The sequence below is a fragment of the Rutidosis leptorrhynchoides genome, chromosome 8 (assembly GCF_046630445.1).
Source record: "Rutidosis leptorrhynchoides isolate AG116_Rl617_1_P2 chromosome 8, CSIRO_AGI_Rlap_v1, whole genome shotgun sequence".
Classification (NCBI taxonomy): Eukaryota; Viridiplantae; Streptophyta; class Magnoliopsida; order Asterales; family Asteraceae; genus Rutidosis; species Rutidosis leptorrhynchoides.
Window position 1 is genome coordinate 69334325 of NC_092340.1, and position 12596 is coordinate 69346920.

The 12596-nt window shown below is 31.6% G+C and overlaps 1 long non-coding RNA gene across 5 annotated transcripts; it reads left to right on the forward strand.

The window, feature by feature from the left end:
- Positions 1-5195: 5195 nt before the first annotated feature.
- On the forward strand, positions 5196-7951 carry LOC139862833 (uncharacterized). Of its 5 annotated transcripts, XR_011764296.1 has the most exons (5): positions 5196-6178; positions 6313-6406; positions 6910-7007; positions 7269-7313; positions 7484-7951. It is a non-coding gene; the product is annotated as an uncharacterized lncRNA (long non-coding RNA). The 5 variants fall into 5 exon arrangements; XR_011764295.1 differs by having other exon boundaries at positions 6910-7313; XR_011764294.1 differs by having other exon boundaries at positions 7269-7951.
- Positions 7952-12596: the final 4645 nt, after the last annotated feature.

Consider the following 12596-nt stretch of genomic DNA (forward strand, 5'->3'; position numbering starts at 1 on the left):
GGCTGAGAATACATGCGTATTTTATAACTGTTTTACAAAATAGGCACAAGTACTAAAACTAATTCTACGTGGGTTTAAACCACAAATATACCCTTAGCTTGGTAACATTAAACTACTTGTCTATGTATGGTAGGCGCGAATCCTAAAGATAGATCTATTGGGCCTGACAAACCCCATCCTGACTATGGGATGCTTTAGTACTTTGAGGTTTATATAACACACCTGATTCGGTGTACTTTCAGAGGGTAAAACATGAATGTTAAGGCTTGTTACCGGGTGCCTACAACTTATAGAATACTTTTATACACTTGCGAGTGTACATATATTTATAAACGGAAATCTTGTGGTCTATTGAAATATTGAAATGATTGTTATGATAAACCTATGAACTCACCAACCTTTTGGTTGACACTTTTAAGCATGTTTATTCTCAGGTATGAAATAAATCTTCCGCTGTGCATTTGCTCATTTTAAAGATATTACTTGGAGTCGTACATGGCATATTTAGGTCAGTACCTCGAAATGGGACCAAATGTTGATGACTTCGTCCAGATGGATAAGGACGGGTCTTTACACAACTCAAACACAACATCACAAAGAACACAATTACATCTCAAACACATCAAACTGAGTTTCATACATCAACAAAATCACCCCTTGAAATTACAAAAAAAAAATAAAAAAATAAAAAAATAAATAAAAAAACACTAATATCGTATTCAAAAAATGACTACCATTCATCCATTTATGGTTCATTTTGTTTGGGGAGGCCAAATTTCTTTTCAAAATGGTTGGCTTACTGGTGATACCACAACAAATAGAAGGAGTTTTGTGTTGAACACCAAGGTTAACTGTATGCAGTTAAACCAAATGGCTTATAATTTGTAGTGACCCGAACTTTTCCATATTTTTATATATTAAATGAAATTGATATTTACATGATTAAATATTTCCAACATGTTAAGCAATCAAACTTGTTAAGACTTGATTAATTGAAATAGGTTTCATATAGACAATTGACCACCCAAGTTGACCGTCGATTCACGAACGTTAAAACTTGTAAAAACTATATGATGACATATATATGGATATATATATATATAGTTAACATGATATTATTATAAGTAAACATATCATTAAGTATATTAACAATGAACTACATATGTAAAAACAAGACTACTAACTTAATGATTTTGAAACGAGACATATATGTAACGATTATCGTTGTAACGACATTTAATGTATATATATCATATTAAGATATATTAATACATCATGATATCATGATAATGTAATAATTTAACATCTCATTTTATTTAATAAACAATGGGTTAACAACATTTAACAAGATCGTTAACCTAAAGGTTTCAAAACAACACTTACATGTAACGACTAACGATGACTTAACGACTCAGTTAAAATGTATACACTTATCAAAATACTTCTACTTAACAAAAATGCTTACAATTACATCCTTGTTCAGTTTCATCAACAATTCTACTCGTATGCACCCGTATTCGTACTCGTACAATACACAGCTTTTAGATGTATGTACTATTGGTATATACACTCTAATGATCAGCTCTTAGCAGCCCATGTGAGTCACCTAACACATGTGGGAACCATCATTTGGCAACTAGCATGAAATATCTCATAAAATTACAAAAATATGAGTAATCATTCATGACTTATTTACATGTAAATAAAATTACACATTCTTTATATCTAATCCATATACCAACGACCAAAAACACCTACAAACACTTTCATTCTTCAATTTTCTTCATCTAATTAATCTCTTTCAAGTTCTATCTTCAAGTTCTAAGTGTTCTTCATAAATTCTACAAGTTCTAGTTTCATAAAATCAAGAATACTTCCAAGTTTGCTAGCTTACTTCCAATCTTGTAGAGTGATCATCCAACCTCAAGAAATCTTTATTATTTACAATAAGATATCTTTCTAATACAAGGTAATACTCATATTCAAACTTTGATTCAATTTCTATAACTATAACAATCTTATTTCGAGTGGAAATCTTACTTGAACTTGTTTTCGTGTCATGATTCTGCTTCAAGAACTTTCAAGCCATCCAAGAATCCTTTGAAGCTAGATCCATTTTTCTCATTTCCAGTAGCTTTATCCAGAAAACTTGAGGTAGTAATGATGTTCATAACATCATTCGATTCATACATATAAAGCTATCTTATTCGAAGGTTTAAACTTGTAATCACTAGAACATAGTTTAGTTAATTCTAAACTTGTTCGCAAACAAAAGTTAATCCTTCTAACTTGACTTTTAAAATCAACTAAACACATGTTCTATATCTATATGATATGCTAACTTAATGATTTAAAACCTGGAAACACGAAGAACACTATAAAACCGGACATACGCCGTCGTAGTAACACCGCGGGCTGTTTTGGGTTAGTTAATTAAAAACTATGATAAACTTTGATTTAAAAGTTGTTCTTCTGGGAAAATGATTTTTCTTATGAACATGAAACTATATCCAAAAATCATGGTTAAACTCAAAGTGGAAGTATGTTTTCTAAAATGGTCATCTAGACGTCGTTCTTTCGACTGAAATGACTACCTTTACAAAAACGACTTGTAACTTATATTTCCGACTATAAACCTATACTTTTTATGTTTAGATTCATAAAATAAAGTTCAATATGAAACCATAGCAATTTGATTCACTCAAAACGGATTTAAAATGAAGAAGTTATGGGTAAAACAAGATTGGATAATTTTTCTTGTTGTAGCAACGTGAAAATTGGTAACAAATCTATATTAATCATATCCTAGCTAACTTATATTGTATTATACATGTATTCTAATATATTATGTAATCTTGGGATACCATAGACACGTATGCAAATGTTTTGACATATCATATCGACCCATGTGTATATATTATTTGGAACAACCATAGACACTCTATATGCAGTAATGTGGGAGTTAGCTATACAGGATTGAGGTTGATTCCAAAAATATATATACTTTGAGTTGTGATCTAGCCTGAGACGTGTATACACTGGGTCGTGGATTGATTCAAGATAATATATATCAATTTTTTTTCTGTACATCTAACGTTGGACAACTAGTTGTAGGTTACTAACGAGGACAGCTGACTTAATAAACTTAAAACATCAAAATGTATTAAAAGTGTTGTAAATATATTTTGAATATACTTTGATATATATATGTACATATTTGTTATAGGTTCGTGAATCGACCAGTGGCCAAGTCTTACTTCCCGACAAAGTAAAAATCTGTGAAAGTGAGTTATAGTCCCACTTTTAAAATCTAATATTTTTGGGATGAGAATACATGCAGGTTGTATAAATGATTTACAAAATAGACACAAGTACGTGAAACTACATTCTATGGTTGAATTATCGAAATCGAATATGCTCCTTTTTATTAAGTCTGGTAATCTAAGAATTAGAGAACAGACACCCTAATTGACGCGAATCCTAAAGATAGATCTATTGGGCCTAACAAAACCCATCCAAAGTACCGGATGCTTTAGTACTTCAAAATTTATATCATATCCGAAGGGTGTCCCGGAATGATGGGGTTATTCTTATATATGCATCTTGTTAATGTCGGTTACCAGGTGTTCACCATATGAATGATTTTTATCTCTATGTATGGGATGTATATTGAAATATGAAATCTTGTGGTCTATTGTTACGATTTGATATATATAGGTTAAACCTATAACTCACCAACATTTTTGTTGACATTTAAAGCATGTTTATTCTCAGGTGAATATTAAGAGCTTCCGCTGTTGCATACTAAAATAAGGACAAGATTTGGAGTCCATGTTTGTATGATATTATTTAAAAACTGCATTCAAGAAACATATGTCGATGTAATATATTTCTATTGTAAACCATTATGTAATGGTCGTGTGTAAACAGTATATTTTAGATTATCATTATTTGATAATCTACGTAATGCTTTTGAAACCTTTATTGATAAAATAAAGGTTATGGTTGTTTTAAAAATGAATGCAGTCTTTGAAAAACGTCTCATATAGAGGTCAAAACCTCGCAACGAAATCAATTAATATGGAACGTTTATAATCAATATGAACGGGACATTTCATAATTATGTAGGGGCCGATCAAAGATCACATACGTTGAAAATGATCTTGTGGGTTCTTTTAAATGAAAATGAATGCAAAAATGAACTTACCGACCATTACACTTTGGAAACAGTTTATTTACTTTCTCAGAATGATCCAATCTGTCAGGCTCAAATTGAAATTCAATGTGATGAAGTTTTTCCAGTCACACAAAGTTCAGGTTTTATGGATTTGATTCAAACTGTGGAAGGTGGTTCATCAACATCTCGCAACCAGTCAACAGTTGTTGATAAAGAACAAAAATGACGAGATGAAGAACAAAATGTAGTAGACTCAGATGATGGTATGTCAACTGCAAGAGATGGTACAGTTTCTCATTATAGTGTTGAAGAGAACGTTTCTGGTGACGAAGGTAGAGAAGAGGAAGTGGAACCAAATTCGAAGCCTGCCCCAGTTTCACGTTTCGGGTGTGTTAGTGAAGGTGAGCCTAGTAATACTTTTCAACTCGATGATGACCAAGAAGCTTCATGGATTTTTTTTATGATAAAGAGACCGATTTTATTACAAAAGGAATGATGTTCTAGAACAAAGCCGAATTTATATATGCTGTTCGAAAATAGAATCTCTTTTAAACATTATAAGAGGATCATTATCTTTCATCATTAAAGTAGCAAATACCTTTATGATCATGAGATCATGACTAACTTTTAATCACAACTATCCATTTTGCCTATTTGTTAACAAAACAACTAGATTAGCTAATCATCTAATTAAATGACTAAAATACCCTCATAACTAATTGTAATCTACAACAGCTACCACTCAATTAACAACCAGACATTGAATCAGAAAACCTAATCGTACTTTAATTTCTCTCTTATTTTCTTTCTCATTACACAAATTATACATCTTAAACCTACATGACGATGCATCATCTCTTCATTACACAAATTTCAGTTTTTTGATACATTTAGGGTTATATTATTGAACAATTAGGGCTTCTGATTGCAAAAATTAAAACTTTTGATTGCAAAAAAATAGGGCTATTGTCATTGAATAATTGGAATTATGTTGAATTAGGGTTTTTATAACGTCGATGGTGGTATGTCAGGATGTTCACTCAAGATTTTTAAATAGTTAGTAATAAAGTTGTACATACTTTATGAACCGATTTTCTGAGCATTCTACATATATCATATCTGAACCTCTTATATGTTCAAAGGAATGTTTCTTGATGTTTTTGATATCATTGGGTTTAATTCAAAGGATATACATACTACAAACGATCAAAAAAGGCTTTTTTTTTTTTTTTTGGGAGACTGACCACATTTTGACTTCAATATGATCTTGATTTTAATATGTGACACATGCTGACTTTTTGATTGTCATATGGTAGGTGACAAATAGGATCCTCTTCCCATAACTGCAGCACTGAAGTTTTCACATCACAAAATACGTTTGGTATTAACACATGTGCTTATATTGTGCTCATTTAGTAGATGCTGGTCTACAGATTTTCATAGGCGCTCTATTGATGCGTTGCAACAACTCGGTGGCTCAAAAGGTCAGTTTTTGAAATGTGAATGTTCATTTGATGTGTTAGATTTATATTTATATCAGACTCAGATTTTGTAGATAATTGATTAAAACTTGTGAAATGGCATATAGTTAGTTATGTATAGATTGGGTTATGTCTTTTTTTTATAATCAACCTTTGTTGGAAACAAATGTTCATTTCTCATCAAAATGCAACCATTGATTTTAGGCATTCATTGTTACAAAACTTGACAATACTAACTTGACATCCTATGGAAGTGTAGGTAAATGTCTATAGAAAATATCTATATGGCTTTATCTTTTTGAAAGGTCTGGTGTTTGCCAAATTGATGATCACAATCGTAACTATCACTGCTTTTCTCTCCATGTGCAATACTACAAGAGGTAACAATTCACGTAGGTTTGCAAACGGTTCATCGATTAACAATTGAAGAACTGCTCGATTAGAACTATTGCTATTCGACGTAAAGAAGTCATCATAATTTGTTCACATCGTTACGACAATATTCAAGTTTCAAGAACGGGTACACTCGTCTTTTATTGTTGTAGAATTTATGTCTTGTATAAATTTAAATCTTTACTTATTTTTACTAATTTTAATAATTTTTGGGTTTTGAAATAATGTTTCGATTGAATTGAATTGAATGTCGCCCTTTAGTTGCAGTGATTATGATAAAGCAGAGAAGAATGGGTGAAAGATTTCATCAACAATTCACAACGAAAAAATTACAATTCCAAAAAACTACCAATTGGTATGATATTTTTAATTTAAGTATGGTACAATTGGTTTCTGTAGATGATATGTCCAGTATTAGCTTAGTTACGATTTCTTTGTAATGGTCACTTAAGTTACATTAAATGGCATAAATTTGTTACAATCAAGTTTACTATTAATGCTTATTTTATAAATTTATATGTCTACATATGCTAATTGCAATGTCATTCCTTGAGTTTTACCAACCAACAAAAGAAAGGTTTGCGAATTTTAGGAAAAGAAAGGAACTTATTGACAAGGATGTGGTATGACCAATGTATATGGAAAACTTAGTGGGTTGGGTTAAGGTTCAAAATGGTTACTTTATGCATCTGTCGAAACGGGTCAGTGGGACCCAGACACAAGTTTCACTCAAATATTCAAAGTTTTTTTAATAGAAGTAGGTTTGCCACATATTTTTTCGTAAAAATCGAATTATCTTATTATCAGAATTTGATTTTGTGTTTAAGTGTAGTATTTATTTTATCAAAAATGTGATAGATGTGCATGATGTATGCGTGATCACTGTGGTGGACATGAATATTGCTGTTACGGCTCATCTTGAAGGATGGAAGATTATCTTTCTCAATTATGTCTAGGTACTTAAAATAAACATTTCCCGAGACTTTTTGCCCGAGCTTCTTTAAATTGAAAGTTTTCAAGCCACTTTTATATCATCACAAAGAGGTTTGTCTTTGACCAAATATTTTGATGAACTTTAGTCTTTTGTGTATTATTGAAAACGTGAAACACATCCCTACTTAAAATTACTTTGGGATTCACATGTTATAAGGTAACCTATTAAGAATACCTTGTTCTTGAATTTGTTGAAGGTCTAAAAACTGATCATTGTTTTCCAGATATTTTGAGATACGAGGCAGTAACACGACTTCGAGCTCGTGAAGGTAGATATGTCTTTAAATCCGATTTAATCTATAAATATTAAATTTTAGTTTGATTTAAAAAGGTAAGTTTGACATATGTATACGGGAAGTTAATGGTCTGCAATATCCATACTAAATTTCATGTTGAGGGCAAATTGGGTATCTGCTGATCAAATCGTTTTTTAATAAAGATTATCAGATGCTGAAGGCTATTTTTAAAGAACTTTCTTGAGCTTAGGTTCGGTCAGGGCCGAGAATTTTAAAGAGTGGGTGGAAGGATAGGGGAATGTTCATGGCCGAGTTAAGCCACCAAATGCTGGAAACACGTTTCTTTTCATCGTTCCTCATATGGTAAACCACTCCCTTTTATACTTATTAAAAATCTTTTTATTTTTGATTTTTTTCCTGGTATTTCTTGCGGTTAGTAGTTCCTTGGATAACTTGGTTGAGACTGTTATGTTTGATGGTGCCAGTTTCAAAAGTGCAGAATGTCGATTTTAATTTCGTTAAGGCATCTAAGGCATCCAGTTTAAGTAAGTTAAGCTTAAGTAATTTCCTTAAGTAAAGTACTCTGTAATATCTTGAATGTTTAATGTTTAATTGCATTTAGTGATGTAGAGAGAGTTAGATTTCATTATAAATTTATAGGAATTGTATCTATTGCATTTAGTGTTGTTGTTGTTGTTGTTGTTGTTGCAGCTATTGCAAGTGTACTACTATTTCAATTTCAATAATACATATAACTGAAAAAATACATGCTTCACTTTCGAGATTATATACAATTCATGTCGTTACATCATTCCAGTGTAATAGAAATATTATTCAGTCTTTTAATAAGTTCAAATGTATTTAGATTTATATGTAAAGTTAAAAGTTAATTGACTTTGATTTGTTTAATAATAATATATAACTTTTATTACGACTTAAGACTTATTTTGACAAGCCCTAAGACTGTTACTTTCCGTTTAATGGTCTGTTTCTGAAAAGCTCATAATTCAGTAAGTGAAATTGTTGTTTCTTTGTCACTTAATCTGCCACTTAATCTGAAAATTGATCTATTTCCAGAAGATATAGAATCAGACAACTCTCCAGAATAAGACGCAAATGAATACAGAAGCAAATTCAGAAAGAAAGTAAACAACCCCTTAGTGTTCTTGAAGTATTTTGCTGCTCATCCTCCAATTTAGAAAAAAAAAAAAAAAAGTGACACCTAAAGTTTTTTAAAAAAGTGCCAAGTTAAGGATATGTATAGTTAATTGTTATTTTCTTGATTGTCGTAAAATTTCCAATGGATATATTTTTGAAATAATTTGATTGAGCTGATTTGAAAACTTGTTTAATGACCTTATTGGGTCAACAACCCGACAACATAGAGGTTTGTTGCCAGTTAAAAATTTAGAGTGATACATTGAAGATTTATCGTTAGATTTCTTATTAATTTTACGAGTAAATGGAATGCTAAGTATTGAAATCATTTGCTTCACATTGCTAATGGAATTTATAAAAACATTCCTTTGAATATACTTTTTAGTGGCTCATATTAGTCATCACTCGCACCTTATTCATATGATACTCTTCTTATAAAAAAACCACAAGGTTGCGGGTCTTAAACTAGTATAAATAATAATAGAGAAATAATTGTTAAAGATATCAGGCCGGGTTATTGGCAAGCAAATTGTAGAACAAATACCCACAATTTCATCCCTGCCATGAAGTTCCACCCAGGGCACCTTTCCCACATCGCGTTGGGGGGGGGGGGGGGGGGGTAGGGGGGGTAAAGGGGAGGGGGTATTACCGTCCATGCCCTGTATGAGATTGGTGCGGGTTTCCTCCTGGGCACGCAGTTGGGGGCGGGTATAACTGTGTAGGAGATGACCGGGTGGGTGGTTAAGTTCCCCTGGGTGATCCTAACAGCTGTCCAAAAAAAAAAACAAGGGTTCACAAGAAAGATACTATTGTTGTGGGAATGTAAGTGGTTCATGTGGAATATGACAACACCAAAGATTACCTTGCTCTCATGTCATTTCTGTGTGTAGCCATCTACATGAGAATGTAAATAGATTATGTAGTAAAAAGTATACAAATACCGTTTAGAGAGAGCAATATAGCCATCATCTTAATCCACTTGAAGAGAGCAATATAGCCATCATCTTAATCCACTTAGAGACACGAGTTACTGGACACCTTTTGATTGGAAGATTATGGCAAGATTGATTAAGCACAGGGGGAGGAAGAAATCAAAACGTTTTATGAACCATATGGATGAACGTGAAAAGCATAAACCAAAGTGTGGTATATGCAGAGCTGAAGGCCACAACATGAATACATGTCCGTCTGGATTGCCATAGATTTTTAGTAGTAATTTGTTGTACTCCGTTTGTTGTAATCGTTTTTTATGTTTATGAATAAAAGCGTTGTTGAAATATTGAAATTGCACTTTACTAATCTATTACAAGTAATGTTGAAAAATTGAAATTGCACGTTACTAATCTATTAAAAGTAACTCTAATGTATAAAAGGTCTAAGTGCATGATATGACGATCCCTCCAAATCCCTTTGGACGAATACATCATTCATTGATTTCATAGTGAGGTTTTGACCTCTATATGATATGTTTTGTAAACATTGCATTCTTTTGAAAAGGCATACCATAAATGAATATATAAAAGAATAAGATATAAATGCTTACGTATCAATATTGCGATTCAATATTGCAGAAAAGTACGTAGACGCAACAGAGATGATAAACACTAGGTTTGACTTGCGAACAATACCCATGAACATTACCTATAACTTCCATAGCTATAACCCATAGTTTTCTTAGCTTTGACTCATTTGAAAACTTGGTTTGAAATCATTTGAGCAGTACTTCGTCGTAGTATTTTATGTATAATACTAATAATAATAATATTAATACTACTGATAATAATAATAAGATTAATAGTAATATTAATCTTAATAATAATAATAATAATAATAATAATAATAATAATAATAATAATAATAATAATAATAATAATAATAATAATAATATAAATAATTATATAATAGAGGGAGTAACATATAGGATATGTGTGTGTGTGTGTGTACGTCGAGCAAACTGGCCAATTTATAGAATGTTTCTGAATCCTGACTGCCATGCGATCGCATGGGTTTTATGCCTATTTCTCATGCGATCGCATGGCCCCAAAATCCAGCCCACAATTTTTTGTTGTTTTGTTTGTCGACATATTTTTATAATATATATAATTTATATAATTTATATTAATTAATTATATATTATATTATATTCACGTGTGTGACGATCCTTTCAAATCCATTTGGACGAATACATCATTCATTGATTTCATATTGAGGTTTTGACCTCTATATGATACGCTTTGTAACATTGCATTCTTTTAAAAAGGCACACCATAAATGAATATATAAATCCAAGGTTTTCAACGTCTGATAATTTCCACGTATAGACAATTACCGTATATAATAGTTTACAATACTACATCCGTTGACAAAGCAGTCAAAATAAGATACACGGTGATGATTTTGTGAATGCAAAGTTTTCTTGAATAAAGCATGTATGACTCCATGCACATAGCTTGTATAACGTATAAGCAAACAACGGAAGACTTCTAGGAACCTGAGAATAAACATGTTTAAAAGTGTCAACACAAAGGTTGGTGAGTTTATAGTTTTAATGTTGCGCATAATCTGTATATAAAGGTGGATCACAAGATTTCAGTTGTTTCATCCAGAAACGTTTATCAAAAGATTCTACGTAACAGAGCACCCTGGTAACTAAACTTTAACGTCTATATAATAAGTACCCTTTGTATAATAATCTTAATAATACACGCAAACCAACATATACGCTTCTGAAATAGCATACGTCCGTTAAAAGGCTAGTGCTCTAGCTCGAACGGGGATGTCAAGCCCTATGGATCCATATACTACTACTCGCGCCCACCAGTTCTTATAACTGGCAGTTACTAGTTACCAAAGCTAAGGGATTTTTGGTTAAAACTCAGTGTAGCATTTAGTATGTACTTGTATCAATTGCGTTTAAATATATTGCATGTATTCTCAGCCCAAAAATATAGATTGCAAAAGCAATTAAAAAGGGAGTAAATGAAACTCACCTTAGCAGCACATAAGGTCATTCACCAAAAAGTGACCGAAACTCGGAATGCAAAATTAACCGTAGATCTCAACCTAGAGAACATATGTTGGTCAATATATGTCTAATAAACTAGGTTGGGCTATAGTGTATCACAATCCTAATGCTCGAGATCGACATACAAAAGTTATCAAAAGTCATTTCAAAAAGTCAATTTTGACAATTGTTCAACAAAACGAGACGTGCCTTATATAAGGATTCATTTACTTGGCTAGTAGTATTTTATCAATCTCATAAACAGGTTGTTTAAATATTAATTGCAGATTCAAAAGCAATTCCAATTAACGTCAATTATAATTCAGTTGACCATATCTTTTGATTCGTTCATCGAAATTACGCGATTTCTAAATGAAAAGTTATTGATTTTTCGCCAGCTTTCCGAAAACATGTATGTCATATACCTTTTACCAGTAATATATGTATTTAATTCGTGATTCATTATAAACTGTTTAACGACGAAATTTATCATACAAGCATGTATAAATATATACTCGAGCACTAAACATGTATACACTATTAATATATAAAAGATAAGATATGAATGCTCACGTATCAATATTGAGATTCAATATTGCAGGAAAGTACGTAGACGCAACAGAGATGATAAATATTAGGTTTAACTTGCGAACAATACCCTCGAACAATACCCATAACCTCCTTAGTAATAACCCATAGTTTCCTTAGCTCTATCCCGCTTGAAAACCTATTTTGAAAGTGACACGCTCATGATCTCGTCGTAGTATTTTAAGTGATATAATTAATAATAATAATAATACTACTAATAATAATAAAATAAATAATAACAATCTTAATAATAATAATAATAATAATAATAATAATAATAATAATAATAATAATAATAATATAAATAATAATACAGAGAGAGTAGAAGATATTTGTGTAAAAAAATCGAGCAGAAACTGGCCTTTTATAGGCATAATTCCTGATTCTGATGCCCATGCGAGTGCATGGGATTTTAGTGCAAATCTCATGCACTTGCATGAGCTCATGCACTCACATGGGTTTTATGCCTATTTTGCATGCGATCGCATGGCCGTCAGATCCAGCTCACATATTTTTTGTTTTCTTGTTTGTCGACATAATTAAATATAATATATATAATATATATA